The sequence below is a fragment of the Mauremys reevesii genome, linkage group 3 (assembly GCF_016161935.1).
Source record: "Mauremys reevesii isolate NIE-2019 linkage group 3, ASM1616193v1, whole genome shotgun sequence".
NCBI lineage: Eukaryota > Metazoa > Chordata > Testudines > Geoemydidae > Mauremys > Mauremys reevesii.
Window position 1 is genome coordinate 190,508,556 of NC_052625.1, and position 19,152 is coordinate 190,527,707.

Here is a 19,152-nt window from a genome sequence, read left to right on the forward strand (position 1 = left end):
CTGTAGTATTAGTATCACTTTTGAAGACGACTGGGAGGTTCATGACAGTTGCAGAAATATTATATATATAAATATATATATATATATTTGTGTCTATGTGTGTGTATCTATATATATATATAGATACACACACACTCACATAGGCATATACTGTATATGCCTACACACGTGTATACACATACCCATCACAGTATACGTCTCTTAAAATGGCATAAATCTGCTACTCTTAAATTATGGGAAACATGCAGCTAGTCTCTGCGTGCTTTTACCTGGCCTTAAAAACACGTTTTGTTTAAGTGGATTTCTAAGTAACATAACAGGGACCGCTAAACGCCTGCACGTGGTTATTCGTGTACCGTCTAAGGGGGAAGAGTCCGGTTTTATTCTCAGAGATACTCATGGACAGGTGATTTAGAGTGGCAGCCAACAACCATGTGCTGTGTGTGCGCACGGGAATAGGCGCAGCGGATGCCCGTGGGAAACATGCCTGAGTCCCGGCGCAGCCGGCAGACAGACCTCTCCTAGCTCGCTGTTTCTTTACCAGCCGCCCTGAGTCTGATCCCACATGTGTGTGTGTCTAACTTTCCCGGCGAGCGCTGCCACTGAGCTCTGGCTCGGGCTCTCCCTCGCACCCCGGGGAGTGACTGCACCTCCCAGCCTTGCGGCTCAGCGGCCGCCGGCCCACCCCCGGTCCCTGGGGCTGCCCCCTGCCTGGCAACCCAGCCGGAGCCGGGGCCCCGGGCAGAGCCGCGCTCGCCGCAGCCCGGCGGCGCCCCGGTGCCCGAGTGCCCGCTGCAAACCCCTCCCGCAGGGGGCGGCTGACACATCGGTGGGAAGCCGGGAGGAGGGCTCGGCTCCGAGGAGTCCCCGCCCTCCCGCGGCTGTGATTGGTTTCGCCCGCCCCTTGCCTGGGCTCGGAGGCCGCCTCCCTCCCCGTCTAAAGCGGACAGTCTGTGAACAGGAGGGAGCCAGAAGGGAGCATGGTACCGACTCTGCACCAGCCTCCTCCTCCGCTCTGCGCACACAGCCCCGCCGAGCCCCCCGCTGCCTGCGCCGCCGCCGCCGCCGCCTCCTCGTCGCCCAGGCTCCGGAGCCATCTGACCGGCTGGGCAGCAGCTGAGAGGCAGCCCCAGCGGTGCGGGGCTTCGCATTAGGGGGGGAGGCTGCAATGCATAAGCCGCCGCCTCCTCTTCCTCCCGCCGCCGCCGCCGCCGCTGCCGTCTCGGTGCATCCTCCTCCAGCCTGAAGAAGCCGCCGTGTAGCCGCTTCGCCTGCCAAGGACACGAGCCCGCGTTTGCCCCCCGGTGCGCACCACCCAGCGGGGAGAGGTAGGAGCCGGGGCCGGGCAGAATCCAGGGCAAAGCAGGGATGGCTAGAGGGGGCTGTGCAGCCCTGCCCGAGGGGTTGGGGGGGGGGGCTTGGCGCCCAGGTGACAGTCCTTGTGTGTATGTGTGTCGGTGTTGTGTGCCCCTTAATAGTGTTGTTGTTGTTGTAAAGCTTGGGGTTTGCCAGCAGCAGCAGCCTCCCGTGTATTGAATGCCTGGCTAATGAATCCCTTGCGCCTGCGCTTGCTCTCTGCATTAAAAACTTCCTGCCTGTGTGTTTGTGTGGCAGCGAAAGGAGGCGGGTGCCCCGGGGTAGTCGAGCTTTGGGGAGGGGTGTGTGTATTCCCCCTCCCCTCCATCCCTATACCAACTCCACTACAGCCACCCAACAAAGTGAGCAACCCCTCCCCACACAAACAGCCCAACCCACAACTTCCCACACTTCGTGTGGCCGTGGGCACCTGACACATCCAGGCGAGGGGCTGCTGCTGACAATATTTTGAACGAGGGTGGTGGTTATTTTTTAAGAGTCATCTGTTGTAAATGCCTCCTTGAAACGCACACCCACAGCAAACCCATCTACCCCAGAGGCAGAGGCTAGCTTTAAAACTGCCAGAGAATGAATGCAAAAAATGGGGAAGTCTTTCTTCCCTAAGCGAGAGCTGCCAAATCTGTCTGCCCTTATTTTTGTGTGTTGTCTTGAGAGTATTTTTTAAAAGCATGATATGAATATGTTGATATGAGTAACTTCAAGACAAAACATTGATTTTTAAAAAAAAAAGTGAAATCAATAAATCACTTCTAAATCTGTTTCCCACTCATTGTGTAGTCCCAGATGAAATTTATTACTTGCGTTTTTTATTTATCCTTGTGCAGTTTTGGAGGTGTTCATCCCTTGGGTACCTTTTTTTTAATCTGAGGTCTTGTTAAGGTTGAGAATGAAGTAGGACTACTTTTTTGTTGTTATTGACATTGAGTGGATGTGACTGTCTTAGTCATACTATAATGCAGGTCTGTGGACATCATGATTTTTGGTTCAGGTCCCCAAATAAAGAGCATGGAAAAACCTTCTTGGAGGCTTTGCTAAGGAGTGGTGTTGCTATTAATACTCTCCATAAATTCTGCATGCCTATGATCAGTCTTTCCCCCCTGTAATCTTGTTTATTAAATAGTGAGTTCCTAGATTTTTTTTTTAAGACATGGTATGATCATTCTTTTACCAAAAAATGCTGAAGCCTTGCTTATGTAAAATTTTATTGTTTTTTCTTTTTAAACAGAAAACTGCTTAGAAAAATAGTATTCTGGCAACTGGATTAAGGGAGGGGCAATCCAAATTTTTCATCAGGGAGGGAAAACTAAGATGTGTGAATGCTTGCTGTGGGCATTTTATTTATGTTTCTAAGGGTCATGTGTACATAATACTGGTAAACTGAGAAACTGTCTTTGTTGGGTATATCTTTTTAAAGTGTGTGTGTTTTTAAAAATGGTTTAAATATGCTTAGCAAGCTATCTTTTAAGGTCAGTTTTCAGCTACTTAAAAGCCAAACTACTGTAGCTTTAAGGTGACTGCAGATAACAGTATTACTGTCTCTTATAATTAGCAATCTGCTGAAACTTTAAATCCCCCTTGATAGATGTTATGATCCGTGTGAGAGAAGCAGCAGTTTTGTAGCCAGCTTTCTTTTCCCCCCTTAAATAAAGCAACAGTGTGTCTCTTTATTGCGTTCTGGATTAAATTGATGATGACACTTTTTTTTCTTTAGAAAAGTAAACTACAGCCGTATTTTAGTTGAATACTTACATTAGTTATTCAGGGAAGAGTATGTTTTTTGGTTCTTATAACCGGTCCTCGCAGTAGCTATTTATGGAAGTCTTTTCCTATGTACAAGGCAGACATTAAAGTAATTTGGCATACTGACCTATCTAGATCAACGCTTAGCAAGTATATGTATATTTCGACTTTCATTACCTCTTCCTATGTAGTTATGTCTCAAAGACCAATTCTGACATTTTAACAAGAACTCATACTCTAAATTTGTAGGTTGCCTGCATTATTCAAGATATTTGCTATTTCCAAAATGTGTATATATTATTATTAATTTATTTTAAAGCCAGTTATGTCCAGTGGTCATTTTACAGGTAATGGTCATTAACGTTTCATTTTGACCTGTTGTAGTTCATGCTCTACAGAACTCTAAATAAAGTAGTTAAAAATTAATGATATAGAAGTTGCATTGTATTCAAGTGGGCTTGGAAGAACTACTATGTATCTGAAAATTCAAAAACTCCCAAGTTTTCAGTGCGTATCTGTCACCCTTTGTAGTTTATGAAATGCAAGTATGGTATGTCAACCTTTCCCTTGACAACAAACCCCATGAACAAATGTTCAGCATGAATTATATTGCTTAAATAAAATAATCTATGGTTGTCATGGTTACAAATAGAGTAAGGGTTACTAGTTTTCATCTGAATGCAGTGGGGTAGGGGGGAGAAATTTACATTCCTCATGAGAGGTGGTCATACTTCAAGTACCCAATATGTGAGAGAACCTAATTCACCATTCTGCTTTTGTAAAAGACTTGCTGGACCAAAAAGTGATAGAATGTAGGAGAAAACTTTTTCTTTTTCTATCACTAGACTCATTCTATCCCTATTTCTACCTGCAGAGTAGTATTCAGTAAAATTCCTGCTCTTACTTTCCAAACAACAATAAAAAGTATATTGCATGTAGAGTGACTGGAACTTCTAATGATTAAAGGAACGCAGCACATGCTTGAGTAATACACAAATCTAAATTCTAGAACTGTGTATTTATGGTATGGCATCATCACTGCTAGCACTTTTAATGGCCACTTATAGTGAAGAACACATTGTACGCTGGAGTTTTTTATTTATCCATGACTTCCTTGCTGATCTTGGCAATTCTTTTTATTTTATTTTATTATTTATTTATTTATTTATTTGCTCACTTGAAATGGGCCCAATTCTCCTGCCTCGTGCAGGTATTAATCCATGGATTTTGCTAGAGTAATTCCACCTGTACACTGTTTGAGAACAGAATCAGGCTCTTGATAGCTTGGCACCTAACTGTTGGCGTCAGTCCCAATGCTGCTTCTCTCATCTATTGTTCACTCATCTGAAATTCAATTTTGTCCATTACTACTTGTTTTTCCTGACCTTTTAACTTAGTTCCTAAAATGAGTGTACCCGATGTTTCATCAAGCACACCAGAAATGAAGAGTTCCCTTTCTCCCTCCCATCTGACTCTGATAGAAGTTACAGGTGTATATATTAGGAAAACATATCCTTGGATGTGTAAACAGATTAGTCCCATTTCTTCCCTGCTCCTCCCCCGGCAAGGTCTGAATGCATTGTACTATTAGTGTTTCTTTTTCCTTTACTAATTTTATTAAAGAAACTGAATTGTTAACAATGTGACCAGTAAAAAGACATTGTTGGATGTACAATGTAATACAGGTGAGCTGAATAATGTAGGTCATGGATTAAGGTAAATAAGCATGCTATTTTAAAAGTTCTACGAATGACTTGTCTGGTGACAACACGTACTTCCACTTTGATTTATTGCTATATGATGCCTTTGGAGTCTTCAGAACCCTATCATTCCATAAACTGTGTGCACTCGGTAAAGATCTAATCTTGCAGTTACTCTGGTATGTAGTCCAATCATGTCAGTGGGGCTACACGCAAAAGGACCTCTTTCCAATAGTGCAAAGATGAATAATCTGTCTAGTTCAATATAATTTCTCCAATGTAGAGGAGCAGATTCTTTTTGCTGATGATGGGTTTTTGCCTAGAAGCATGAAAATTTGATAACCATTAGCCGTGGTACTATAACAGATTCTATGATTATTCATGTCTCTGATATTTTTATGTATATTTACTAATCTCTCTGCCCAAATAATACCCTGCAGCAATGAGTTCCATATTCATATATATCCTAAACGTCCAAAAACAAATGAGTGAATTGATAGTACACATTACTCTTTAAAGAAAGGTTAGTCAAAATTTCAGGGTCCATTCAAATGCCTCTGGCAGGCTGGATTTGGTCTGCCTATTGACTGCCCCCTGCTTTAAATAAACCTATGGCTAGTTCAAATGGTCATACTATACTTGTGCAATACTCTTGGCTGTTTTCATGAAACCTTCTTCTTAAAAAGACAAAGGACTAGCTTCACTAGCTCAGTTAGCTAACTGTTAGAAGTACCGTACATTTAGAGCCATTAATTACTGCTGTAAGGGATGGTATTGCAAATTTCCTCCTAGAAATAGCTTACCAACAGCATTTAACTGCAGGAATATTTGAAATGTAAATAGCTTTGATATGTCCCTATCATCTTTACATTTCTTCTGTTTCCAATGGTGCAAAGGCTTCTTTCTGAGCTATAACAAAATGTATTAAAAATCTAATATGGGAGGTACTGTGTCATTGGATTAATAAAAAACAGCATGCTTCACAAATCTTGAGTACATGTTGTTTAATTGTAGGTTATTGTTTGTTGTATTTAGCTATAGTTTCGTCAGAAGTTTGAAAACTGTTCATATTACTCTGTATGAAGCAAGTTCTCTTCAGGCTGTCATTCGTGCGTGGTCTTGATATAATTTAGTTTCAAGTCACACTTTTCCATAAATATTTTTGAAGCGTTTTTTTTTTTTTTTTAGCTTGGAATTAGGTATTTAAAATAGCTGGAATAACAGCTTTCTTGGAACATTTTTCCTAATAACTATGTTATGTTTTCTTTTTGTTTTTATTGGGACACTGGGTCTAGCTTTTTAAAGTGATACATTTGGCTTGTTACCATAACTGGCTTTAACTTTGTAAAGTCAGACCTCTTCCTGACACCATTACAAATTTGAGGCAACCTTTAACCTTTATGTGCAGTAATACTGACTTGTACAACCGTTTCATTTGTAATCTATAGGGGCTATAGAGAAGACTAATCCCTTAAAGCTTGGGTACTCTATGGTAAACTCATCATTACTTTTTGCAGTAGTGCCACATGTTAAAAATGAATGCTGACTCAGTCTGCAGTAAAGCATTTTTGTAACAGGTGATTATAAAATGAAAGGGCTATTACCAGTGCCTTTTTGTTAGGGATATTAGTGTGCATTTTTGTGTTTATTTGTATAGATCATGATTCTTTTCCCTGGAACGCTAGACCAGAACAGTTTGCATAAATGTGGGTGAAAAGTGCACCTTTGGGTCCAAGAATGTTACTCTTTCTAAGGGTATGTTTTAAAACTGAGACTATGTAGTCAAATGCAAGGAAATCTTCCACTGTATTGTAACAAATGAATCTTATTAATCAACTGAAAACTGTCAAACATATGCATGTTGCAGGAATCTGCATTGTAAAGCACATATATAGTGCAGAAACTCTGTAAAGAATCCCCCAAATTCACACACATAATTCAGATGATACTGCTCTTATGCAGTAGGGCTCATAAATTCAAGATCTGCCTAATATGTCGGGCTGGACTTTAATCATACATCTATTGATATTTTTGAACATTGAGAGAGACTCATTATCTGTGTTCAACTCTAAAAAGCATGATTTGCATCATAATGCAGACAGTAAAAATCCTGGACTTAAAGTGTGATTTAAAAGCTTTTGCTTCAGACACTTCTTAAGGTCTGTGTTGATGAGTAATTAATATTTAAATCAGATAATACCGTTCTGAGAGATGCTTTGTCAGACCTTGTTATAAAGCTCTGATTTTATTTTTGGTCTGTGAACACTACTTGTGGATCTGCAGATCACAGTGTGCTGAACTGCTGAAAGAAAAGTTTCTTTTCAGTGTGATATTCAAACGCACTAGCTTCTGTAATGAAGAAAAATACACAGAACTCAAATGCTTTGGTTTTCCATTTTGAACAACAGTCGGATAAACTACAAATAAAAAAAACAAACAAGGGAATGATGGGGAAAGGTTCATTAAACCCACAAAATCAAGTAAGGTATGGTCAGGTAACTCGATTAAATGTTCACATGTTGAAACAAACACAGCTGTGTTTCTTTTAGCTGCTCATTGAAATATAGGTGAAAATATGACACGACAATTGGAACATAGTGGGTTTTTTTTTTTTTTTAAAGAAAATGATTTGTGTATGACACGTCTTTTAACTGTATTTTTCAGCTAGTATATTCCTACACCTGTCAAGTAATGAGAAATGCTAAGTTGGAAGGTTTCAGATTAAAACAGTTCTTGTTTTTGTTTTTTTGTTTTATCTAGCGTGCGCGCGCGCACACACACACACACACACACACACACACACACACACACACACACACACACACACACACACACACACACACACCAAACCACTTGTGACATGTCACAGAGTGCTTCAAAAATAACTTACAAGCTAAACAGGATTCTGTCAAACTTCTTGCTCCCCTTCTATGGGTTGAAAAGCAGTTTTAAAAAAAAAAAGTCACCTCAAAAAAGTAACTTTATCTTTTCCCCTCTCTGGAGAGTCAGGTGGCCCTGCAATCAGAATGAAAGCACTCCCTCTACCACACTCAGTAGAGATAAACAGGACTATCCTGTGTAGTGCCTGCTCTGTGGCTAAAGTGATGGGGCTGGGAACAGTGACAACCAAGGAGGGATATTTATTTATTTTTGTGGCTTTGTGTGTGTAGTGACTTTGTTTATGTGTGTGTCATTTCCACCCCCCCCCATCCCCCCGGGTGTGTCCGGCTTTTGTTTAAGAAGATAAAAATGGAAGCAGTAAGGGCCTCATGTGGAGGGATGTTGTAAATGTTGAAGTGGTGGGACGGAACAAATTTACCTCCTTTAAAAATAAGGTCCAGTGGTATGTCAGAGAGTTGCCAAAAGGTAAAAGTAGGTGGGTGTGTCTAGTATAAGAAAGTGAAACTCTAGAGTAAATGTTTCCTTTTTAACGCTCTAATACTAGCTGTAATGCTTAAAGGTGATTTCAGCGGGACCTGAGGGTCATATAAATGACAGTCACAACGGTAGCAAGCCATTTCTCTCCCCTCTTTGCCATCATAGCTGCTGATGGGGGAGGATAAGGAGGGAAGGAAGGTGGCAGCCATAATGAAGCCTATTTAGTGCCCTGTGTCCATTGCTGAATCATTCCTCCCCTCATTTTTCCCCATGCACAATGCTCCCTGCTAGCAGGGGTCAGCAAGGGCTCATGAGGTTGACTCACATCCCAAGAAAGGAGTTTGAGGCCTGTTGGACTCTGCCTATTGCAGGTAGGCTTAGACAAAGGTGGTGTGTTGCTTTTAGTCCTAGAAACTCTCATTGGAGTAGGCAGGCACATATCCCTCCAAGGCTCTTGCTGAGTGATGTCTAACTCACCAAGTACCATACTAGGTTAGGTATAGCACATATTCCCTTTTTAAGTCTCTCTAACTGTGGTTATTTTGACATTTAAAGACACTTTCCCTTGCCTCCCTTCTCCCCCCTCCTCCCACCCAGTTTCACAAACAACTTGACCTCTTGCATCTGAAAAGCTCAAATACTAACACAGGCATTCTGTACTCTGTCCTCCTGGGAGCAGAGGAGTACCAGACATAGTAAGCATATTGTGTGTTGAGGGATTATGAGAAACACTGTACTTGCCTCTTGAGGAGACTGGAGTAGAGGAGTGTGTGGTTAGTGTTTCCAGTGCACTCTGACAGACTTGCTAACACAGTGAAAGGCACAGTGTTAACCATACTGCACTGCCCTCATTCTTTTTTCTTTCTTTTTTTTTTTTCAGACCCTATTTTTAGCTATTAATAGAAGAAAAATGTAGGGAAAATCCACTGCTAAATTCGTCTCTCTCTTGGACTCCTTTTTTTTTTTTAAGTATTTTTTCTCTTTAAATATTATTTCAGATTTCCAAACATCAGGCATGCTGATCAATATTCCATTAGAAGTGAATTAATTTGGGAGAAACTTGCATGTATTCACATGTGGTATTGCTTCTTTTTCTGTATCCTCTGCTTTAATAACAATTTAGCCAGGCATGCCAATTGATCTCCTATTAGCAGCCACTGTCTATCTTAATTTTTTCTATCAGTATATGTTTCTGGTACAATATTTTGCAATAGCCTGCTTGTAGGTAGGGATGGTAGGTCAGTAATATTTACTTTGTTTCTGCTTTTAATATTTAGGAATTATAGTATTAGGCTAGGGGTCAAATGCTGCTCTTAGTTATTCATGCAATTCCTCACAAATCAATGAAGGGGTATACAGATGCAAAGGGGAGAATTTGTCCCTTGTAATCAAATTCTGGTTTCATGGACCCTAATGTCAGTCTAGATTTTTCTCTAGATACACCAATATAACACAACCCGATATAACACAAGTTCGGATGTAACGCGGTAAAGCAACGCCCCTGGGGGCCGGGGCTGCGCACTCTGGTGGATCAAAGCAAGTTCGATATAACGCGGTTTCACCTATAACGTGGTAAGATTTTTGGGCTCCCAAGGACAGCATTATATCGAGGTAGAAATGTATATACCCAGAATTGCTAACTCCAAGTTGTCATAAACATACAGTTAAGGGTTAATTCCTCTTTTACCTGTAAAGGGTTAAGCAGCTCCCATAACCTAGCTGGCACCTGACCAGAAGGACCAATAAGGGGACAAGATACTTAAAAATCTGGAAGGGGGAAAATGTCTCTTGTGTGTGCTTTTGCCGGAGACAGAGAAAGAAGGAGCCATTGCACTCCCATAGGGTAGTGAGTATTTAGAGAAGGAATGTATTAGATTACTTTTATTTATTTTTTTTCAGGTTCTTAAAAGAAGAATTTTAATTAATCTAATACATTCCAAAGAGCAAACTTCCTTGTATCATCAGGCTGAAGACTGTCCTCAGCATCGTCTCCAAGGGTTTCTCATTTTGCTATTTTCTCAGCTTCCCCAGTCGTCCTCCTCAATCTGTTATACAGTTACTGCAAATATCCCCGTTTGCCTATTTGAACTGAGTCTGCAGCCAAGACCTATAGGGCTCTCCCTCCAAGGGTTTGAAATAGGCTTTAAATCCCACACAAAAGCATCTTCTGTCCTCTATGAAGCTCCAGGAACTGCTGAATATAATGAGCCACCTTGATCTCCCTGAGCCACCCAGCACATGGAACTGACTTTCAGGAGCTGCCTGTACATGTGTATTTGACATAGTTTGTTTTTTTAAAAGCCAACACAATTTCCAAAAAAAAAAAAAAAAAAAAATCATCAGGCCGAAAAGTGAATCCTCCTGAAGCTTGTGCAACTATTTAACTAAATTCCATCCTCTTTGCTGGAGGCAAGAGATAGCAAGAGAGAGATTTGTTAAAGACTGGCTATATTTGCTGATCTCCTGATGGATCGGATAAAGCAAGTCACTTAAAACATTGGCTTTGGGCTTTTTAAAAATGTTTTTGTCCGGATCAATATTATATAATGGGCCAAATTCACCCTTGTCTCAAATCTGTTGAAATAAATGAAGTTACATTTGGGGCTGTAAAATCTTAGGTAAACATTGGGCCTTGTCTTCAAGATTATCAAATCACCAAAGTAAATAAAAGCCTATTTTCTAGTACACCTTCCTCCTTTAAAAATAGAATTTTATAACTAAACTTCTAGGGGGTTGGCAGCCTTAGCTTTGCAACATCAGTCTTATCTCTCCATGAATGAAACTGAATCATTGTTTGGAGGGGGAAAAATGCTGGCATTGAAGGTAAGAAAACAAAAAGGCTTTCCTGAAATGTGTATTTAATTTAAAAAAAAAAAAAGGCTGCTTTTCAAAGCAGTGGGGTCACTACATAGCTGAATCTCTAAGCTAAAGAGAACTATAGGCTATTTGCTGTCATGATGCCCCATATTAGATTTTTTTCATCTTTCTTAGACAGAAGTGCTTTGCAGCCTGTGTTAAAATTTGTGATCTTCACAAAAAGAAATTGTATCAACTTTAGGGAAAATTCACTTGGTTTCAATATCACACTTGAATGGTTCACACCAGCATCCATCAAGACTTTGAAAAGGGATTTTTAGATAACAACAACTCGCCTCCCCCTCCAGAAAACCACTAAAGATGCAATAACTAAGTTATTGGAAAAGCAGCAAAGAATCCTGTGGCACCTTATAGACTAACAGACATTTTGGAGCATGAGCTTTTGTGGGTGAATACCCACTTCGTAGTACTTGCATCCGACGAAGTGGGTATTCACCCACAAAAGCTCATGCTCCAAAACGTCTGTTAGTCTATAAGGTGCCACAGGATTCTTTGCTGCTTTTACAGATCCAGACTAACACGGCTACCCCCTGATACTTAATTTATTGGAGTGTATATTATCTTTAAAGAACATTAGGATTTAAGTTTAAAAACAGACAAAGTCAAAATGTGCTACACTTCCTGCTTCATTCTAAGAATATTATATGGATGCAACTTTATTGGGCCAGAGTTAAGGTTGTGTTGGCTAGAGTTCAAAACAGTGCCTTCTCTGAGAAGTACAGCTTTAGCTCTTAGCTTCCTCAGTGTTTAATGCTTCCGTTTTGTCTTAAATATCTTCTCAAAAGGTAATATATATTTGAGGATCATGTATATGGAACCTCTGTTTCACATTAAGGATTTTTATTTAGTTAATTAGTTAGTTTAGTTTTTTAGTCCTTTTACCTGGAGCTTGGGAATAGATGAGGGGTGTTCTTACATTTTTTCCCCTCCTCCCTTTTTTGTTGACTTCCTGAGGCTTGGGACAGAGGAGCCTCACTAATGCATACCCCATAAGGCCCACAGGAGGGGATCAGCACAGGTGTAGGATTCTGACTGGGTAAGCTTAGCAACCCCTGAGGCTTGCTAAGAGGATCATTTCTGCAGGGATAGTGGAGAGTTCCTGGGGCCTCCTGTGGAGGTCATGGTGGTGAGGGGGAGGAATCCCCCCATCAATCTCTAGGAGGCAGTTTTAGAACCACAGCCCCCACAAGCTATAGTAGCTGACCCTGAAAGCCTTAGCAGGCTTGTTGGTGATCATGCTGCTTCAGTCTCATTGGGCTTCTCCACTCCAAATGCATTAACAGGCTCCTTTGCCTCTGAGCCAATTTTGGCTTGTCTGGATCCTAGTAAGGCCTGTGGGGAGTTGTGGAGTGACCACCAAAGAATTTCACAAGACTCTTTCTTGAAATGGGAGAAATGACCCACTAATCTCCTCTCTTCGGTTGCCACCCTCGTTCCTCCCCCATAGGCCATCTATGGGCCAGAAGAGTGGAGCTCTTGCAAAGTTTAGGGTGTATGTATGCAAGTGGAGGGAAGTAATAAGAAGACAGGGAGCCTTGAAAGATGTAGAATACCCATCTCTTTTCCCCCTCTTCCTGAGGCTCTGTGCAGGAAATCATGGGCCCCAGTGATGTTTCTAGCATTATAGATGAGCCAGAATTAGCTTACCAGCACCTGATGTGTCATGCTGACATTTAATGTCTAAAAAACCTCAAATTTTAATGTAAATCTAAGTTTCTAATACTTGGATCTTTGCACTAGATATCAACTACATGAGTCTAGTGACCCATAATTTCTCTCATTATGTGTAAGTTTTTGGTTTTTGCCTCTTTTTTAAGGAGGAGAAAAAAAGCTTTAATTCTGAAAACTTCTCTTTGCATGTTGTAATTCATGAACGCATTGTCCACCTGACCTTAATTTAGGCAGAAAAATTCTACCTCAACCTAAGCTTTCAAGTCTGATGCCAATATTCTGTGGTTCAGCTGGACTGAAGAGTCTGACAAATTTGGGCTTATAATGGAAACTCAGTTGCATCTCTAACTATGAAGCAGCTGCTGCCTCTCCATAATGCTGTATTCTTACATATCTTGATCCACAGTTTGACTTGCTGTAAAGAGAAGTTGCCAAGCTAAGAGCAGGATTCTTGTAAATCTTCATGCAGGAACGGATGGCAGATTGGTCAATTGACTTGCCAGATGTTCATATATATACTCTGCTATTATTGTGACAGTCAGGCATTGAGGTGATGGTTTAATCAGGGTCTTAGGCACCTTTTGCAATCTAAAGAAGCTGGTAGTGTAGAAAAATCAATTGAATCTAAATAAGATTCTGCTTAACCACTTACTTCCTGTTGCTTTCAGGCAGCATGGTTCTCTCCCAATCACTCGACCTTGTCAAACATGAATATTTGATGGGTCATATTTCCTCCAAGTATTTATAAAAAAGGTTATTTGTAAAGGATGGCACGCTGAGAGTCTTGCATCTCTCTAAACTCCAGTTCTTCATAGAATAGGGGTCATATACTAAACCTGAGTTTGGTTTTGGATTTGGGGAAGAGTTGTAACTTTTTGGACTTGACTATAGCTCTTTCCAAAATTTGCTTTAGGGGTATGATAATTCTTACTTTTATGAGCCAAAATCTGCACTTGTGGACATCAGAATAAGGATTCCCATTGAAATTAATGAGAATCTATGTGTATCCCTGGGCAGATATTTGGCCCTGTTTGGTTTTTTTTGTTTTTCACTACTAAATTGCTATGAAGCTTAAAGACAATTTTTTGGATCCCTTGTTCTTGCCATGCATACTGGTATAAAAACAGGAGGAACATTAATTTTGGCTTGTCTCTAATAAGCAGGAAAAGATTCATTGCCGTTAGTATCAAAACTGAATACCTAGAATTAGTTGAGTACAGTAGCAACTGTTGAACAATAGTGACAAATTATACTGAGTTGCTGGGGTATGAAATCTTATATTCAAGCTTTAAGAGGATATTACAAAGGTAACATCACATCCCTAGATGGACAGTTGGCTGCAGGGACCGAAACATGGGATCTCTGGATCTTATAGCATGAGCTTCTACTTCCTGAGCTCTGTTATTTTAAATTACCTGTTAGCCTAGAGAGGGACAGAGCACCGCACTGTGTGGGTGTGAGATACACAAATGAAGGACAGTTTCAAACAAATGTGGGGTTTCTTTTTTGTTTGGTGTCAAAAAGGATAAACTGAAACCCTGATCCTGCCAGCTTAAATCTATGATTAACTTTACACAAGTGAATATTCTCATTGACTTCAAGTTAAGTATATGCGTAACTGTTTTGTAGGATGAGGACCTAAAAAGGGATACTGAGAAGTGTTCCACAAACACCATGAAAATAAAACTAACAAATTTTACTACCCTAAATTAGCAAATAAACTTTGTTTTAAAATTAAAATTCTATATAAAGCTGCAAAGAGGGAGGGGTGTAGGGAAGGTAAATGGAAGCATAAATACCTTTTTGAGGAACCTCTCTGCAAATCAGTGCTGCAGGGAGGAAAAAATGCTTCTATTAATCTTACACCACACATCCACACTTCTTTCCTGTGGTGTAAGTGTTTTGTACTACTTAGATTCTTATAGCAGTAGCTCTGCAGTTTGACTTTGGCTGTACTGAAAAACTCTTAAGTGTATAGTGAACTACACTGGGTATGGTTTAGTTCTGATACAGATCTAAAAGACATCTTGCATTCTGTGAAATCCTGGTGCTTCTTAGCATTGTAGTGCATATCCTTTCTGTTCAGATTTCTCTCTGAGTTTATTTCGTTTAGATTTGTGTTCCTTAGACACAAGAAAGGGAGCATTCGTTTGTCAAAACAAACCAACAAAACCCCCACCAAAACCCACAACAAAACCATGTAGTTATTATAGTAAATTGTGGCTACATTGAGGATAGCAGTGCTTTCATATTTGCACGGTTTAGAACCCTAAAACATGTATATGGATGAGATACTTAGTAACCAAATATAGTCTTACTGGGGTCTGTGGGTATCCATTTCTGCTGGAAAGCTAGGCTGTGCTTTCCATCATTAAATTAAACAGAAATTCTCAGAAATATGTGAAGTCTCTGTAGATTCAGGAACTCTTGGTGCTACTGAGGTGGTCCACACTCAAGTCCACAAGAGGGCATTTTATCACCAATTACTGGGGAAAATAAAATGGCTTTAAAGGGAAGATATAATATTAATAAAATGTGGAAGGTAAAAATTATCCTAAATTATGCACTGATAGCTTCTTGCAGTTGATGTGTATAAATGTTTATTTTCTGGATGAATTTGGTATGTTGTTAGCCAGATATGTCAACATAATCTGTTTTCCCTCCCTTTTCATTGATTGAATGATTTCACATCTTACCTAGAACTCATCTAGAGATGGAAGAATTGTTTTTACAAGTGTCTTGCAGCTGGTTTTAAAAAACCCCATTAGTAATCAAGAAAATTGGACTATACATAGTACAGGTATAACAAACACTGAATAATCACAGCGTACCTCTGCTCACCTCCTTCTAGGGATTTCAAGAGGCAAGGATTCTATTCAGGAACACAGCTCAGCTAGGAGATTGGAATTTGCAAATACACCCAACCGTAAATCCACTGAATCTTAAGGAACATTTGGCAGCCCGGGAAGTATACATGTGCCAGATGGACCTGATGTCTTTTATTTGGCAGCAGTTAATGCAAAAGGCATAAAATGATTGGGAGATTGGGGGTGACATCCTAGTTGTCGCTCTTCTTATAAAAAAAATGTAATTTCCTCTTGTAAATGTCTTTGCATTTTCCTTCTCTCTTCCTCATCCCTCTGCTGGTAATGCAGGCATCTGTGCTGAAGGTCAGGCTGCCTAGTTCTCAGATTTGTGACCTTCCTTAGCCTTTCACAGTGCACATAATGAGATTAATTCAGTTTGGTTCCCTGTGGACAAATATATTCGCACTATGGCTGGTTTGCAGCCTCAGCATATGCCAAAGATTGAATGGGCCATGGGGATGGAACTGCCAGGCTAGTGGTGATGGGGCTTGGGCAGAATATTGGCAAGGCAGTGTGGCAAAGCTTTCACTGTCTAGTCTGTACTTGTTCTATAGATGCAGAGTGTTTAAGGTTCAGATTGCCCCTCCCACTGAAAATCCTGCAGAAAAAACCTGGGAAGGATAAGAGGAGTTTGAGTTACCCCAGGTGTAGGCTTCCCCAAATTGTTCTGGACCAGGCTGTGGATTGATGTGGAACAAACAGGGTTTCTGTCCCCAGTCCATGCAGATCCCCCTTAGTTCCATAACGAGGCCTTTGCTTGCACTGGCTCTGGAGTCTCCTGCCACGCCCTCTAGCGTGGAGCCAGTCTTGCCATCAGGGCTTCCCCAGCTGATGGCTGTCCCTGAAACACACCATTAGCAGAGATCTCTGCAGCATGGAGAGAGCCATTAGTTGCACTGGCTTCTTCTGTAGTGTCAGTAGGTGGCAGGGTGATGCAAAGTCTCTATTTCTCCATCTCTTCTCTGTATTCAGAGCTCTTTGGGGGAGGTCAGAGGGGATGCTGGAATGGTGCTGTGGAATTAGATGACTCCTTCCCTTTCCATGGTGGAGAGCTGAGACCCTCCATAAGTGGCTTTTGGGCATTAAATGGACATAAATTCTCACACCTTAAAAATGAGGATGCGGGCAGAATTAACCAAGACTAGCTCCTCTTTGATCAGCAACAGGCAGTCTCCTAGTAAAATGTCTGAATATTTTAAAACTCTTTATTCAGATGAGAGATATTTTGGCCAGGAAACATTTTTCCAGCTATATTGATGTCACAGCAAATAAATGATTTTATAAAAGCATTTTAGTATCCCTCAGGGACTGGAACTTGGAGAAATTTGCTTTCCAGAAGTGTCCTAAAAATTTGACACGTCACTTATTGCTCTCACCTTGTCACTTTTGGGCAGAACACTGGATTTGGTAGTTTAACATCTACTAGAATAGTAAAAGGGAAGTTGTTGCTGAGACTTAAAGAAAAAATGTCAGGCATTTGAAGATTAGTGCAGAATAGTATATCTTTCTTGTTAAGTCTCTCTTATGTGTGGGGATAGGGTGAATTAAGGCATACTTTTTGTGGAGATTTGAGTGAGCCCAAGTCAGTGCTGATTCAGTAGATAACGAAGAGTCTGCCTGGGAGAAACAGATGTTGGGAGAAAATGTATGGTGAAGACAATGGGGGTGGGAGGGGAGTTGGGGGTGGCTTGTGGAGGAGATAGATGCAGAACCCAGTTAATGTATCTGTGAGACAATCATAGCAACAACATACACTCCCATAACATATTAATAGTTCCAGTGTTCAGATTAGTGAAGGAATCTTAAATCCTCGTTTCCCTGCTGTTCTATTGGGATCCAGCATCATTGCTGCCTCTAAATTCATTAGCAAAGCCTGCATGACCTCTAGGTGTAGCTTTGAGGTTTCCCACGGAGTGAACTGAGGGTTTGACCTGGCTTCTGTTCATGTCTTGGGACTCTGTATTACCAATATTCATGGCATATAAGAGCTACTTCATTGGCTTCTGAGATATAGAGAAAAGGAAATGTGCTACATTTTAATTTCAGCATGCTTTTTTGGGTTGGGAGCACAACTCTGTGAAACAAAGCTCTAGCATCCTTTTTCTCAGTAGGAATACCATGCAGGACATCAGCTGGTTATCGCAGAAGTAGTTGAGAGCCTTTCCAGACCAGACAGGATAACATTTTATAAGTAGATTTCTATGTCTGAATTAATTTATTGCTTCAGCAGATGCCTTTTTTTTTTTTTTTTGTAAACAACTACTTATCACCAGTGATGAGCTGCCAAAATATTAACAACCGGTTCCCTCCTCCTCACCCCATGAGGGGGTCATGCCCCCCCCCGGGGACTCCTGCCCCATCCAACCCCCCCCATGTTCCTTGACACCCCCCCCAGGACCCGTGCCCTATCCACCCCCCTTCCCTGTCCCCTGACTGCCCCTTGCCACCCCATCCAACCCCTTCTCTCATTCCTGATGGCACCCCGGGACCCCTACCCCATCCAACCACCCCTTCTCTCTGTCCCCTGACAGTCCCTGGAATCCCTACCCCTAACTGCCCCCCACCGCCCCATCCAACCCCTGCTCCTTTCTGACTGCCCCCCCGGGACCCTTGCCCCCGTTCAATCTCCCTGTTCCCTGCCCGCTCCGATACTAATCCACCCCCCCAACTCCCCGCCCTCTATCCAACATGCCCTCCCTGCTCCCTTACCGTGCTGCCTGGAGGTGGAGGCCCAGCTGGGCTGGGGCTGCGACTGGAGCCGCCCGGACGAGGTCGGGGCCGGACCTGGGGGCCAGGCAGGAGCCATGCCGCCCGGACGAGGTCGGGGCCGGACCTGGGGGCCAGGCAGGAGCCGTGCCGCCCGGACGAGGTCGGGGCCGGACCTGGGGGCCAGGCAGGAGCCGTGCCACCCGGCCGAGGTCGGGGCCGAACCCGGGGGCCAGGCAGGAGCCGCGCCGCGCTGCCCGGCAAGGTCGCAGCTGGATCCGGGGAGCAGGAGCCGCGCCGCCCGGCCCCAGGGTCCGGCTGCGACCTTGCCGGGCGGCGCGGCACCTGGAGCCCTCCTCCCGCTGGCGCCCCCGGCCCCAGCTCAAGCTCACCTGGTGGAAGCCGCTGCTTCCTTCTCAGCCCTCCCAGGCTTCCCGTGTGAACAGCTGATTCGCAGGAAGCTGGGAAGGGGGAGGAGAAGCCAGAGGAGCTTCAGAAGAGGAGGCAGAGGCGGAGTGAGGTGAGCTGGGGCGGGGGGAAGGGCAGGGAGCTGCTAGAGCTTTTGTTAAATTTAAAAGCCCTTTTGGAACCAGTTGTCCCTCCAGGAACAACCGGTTCTAAACAGGCTTCTAAATTTAACAACCGGTTCTCGCGAACCGGTGCGAACCGGCTGCAGTTCACCACTGCTTATCACCTTCTTTTATAAATATGTGTGCTTCACTTCAGCCTCCTTTTAAACACTGAATGACTCAGGGAACATTTCCAATGTCTGACAATGCCTTAAAAAAAAAAAAAAAAACCCAGCATGAAAGCAAGGGTTATATAAATTGCTTCCT

At 42.3% G+C, this 19,152-nt stretch overlaps 1 protein-coding gene across 3 annotated transcripts in view; it reads left to right on the top strand.

The window, feature by feature from the left end:
- Positions 1-966: 966 nt before the first annotated feature.
- The window catches only part of KLHL29 (kelch like family member 29), a 544,314-nt gene continuing 526,128 nt past the window's right edge, over positions 967-19,152 (top strand). For all 3 annotated transcript variants that reach the window (XM_039532518.1, XM_039532519.1, XM_039532520.1), the window contains exon 1: positions 967-1,328. The gene's annotated coding sequence lies outside the window, so the exon portion shown is untranslated. The remainder of the gene's footprint in view (positions 1,329-19,152) is intronic.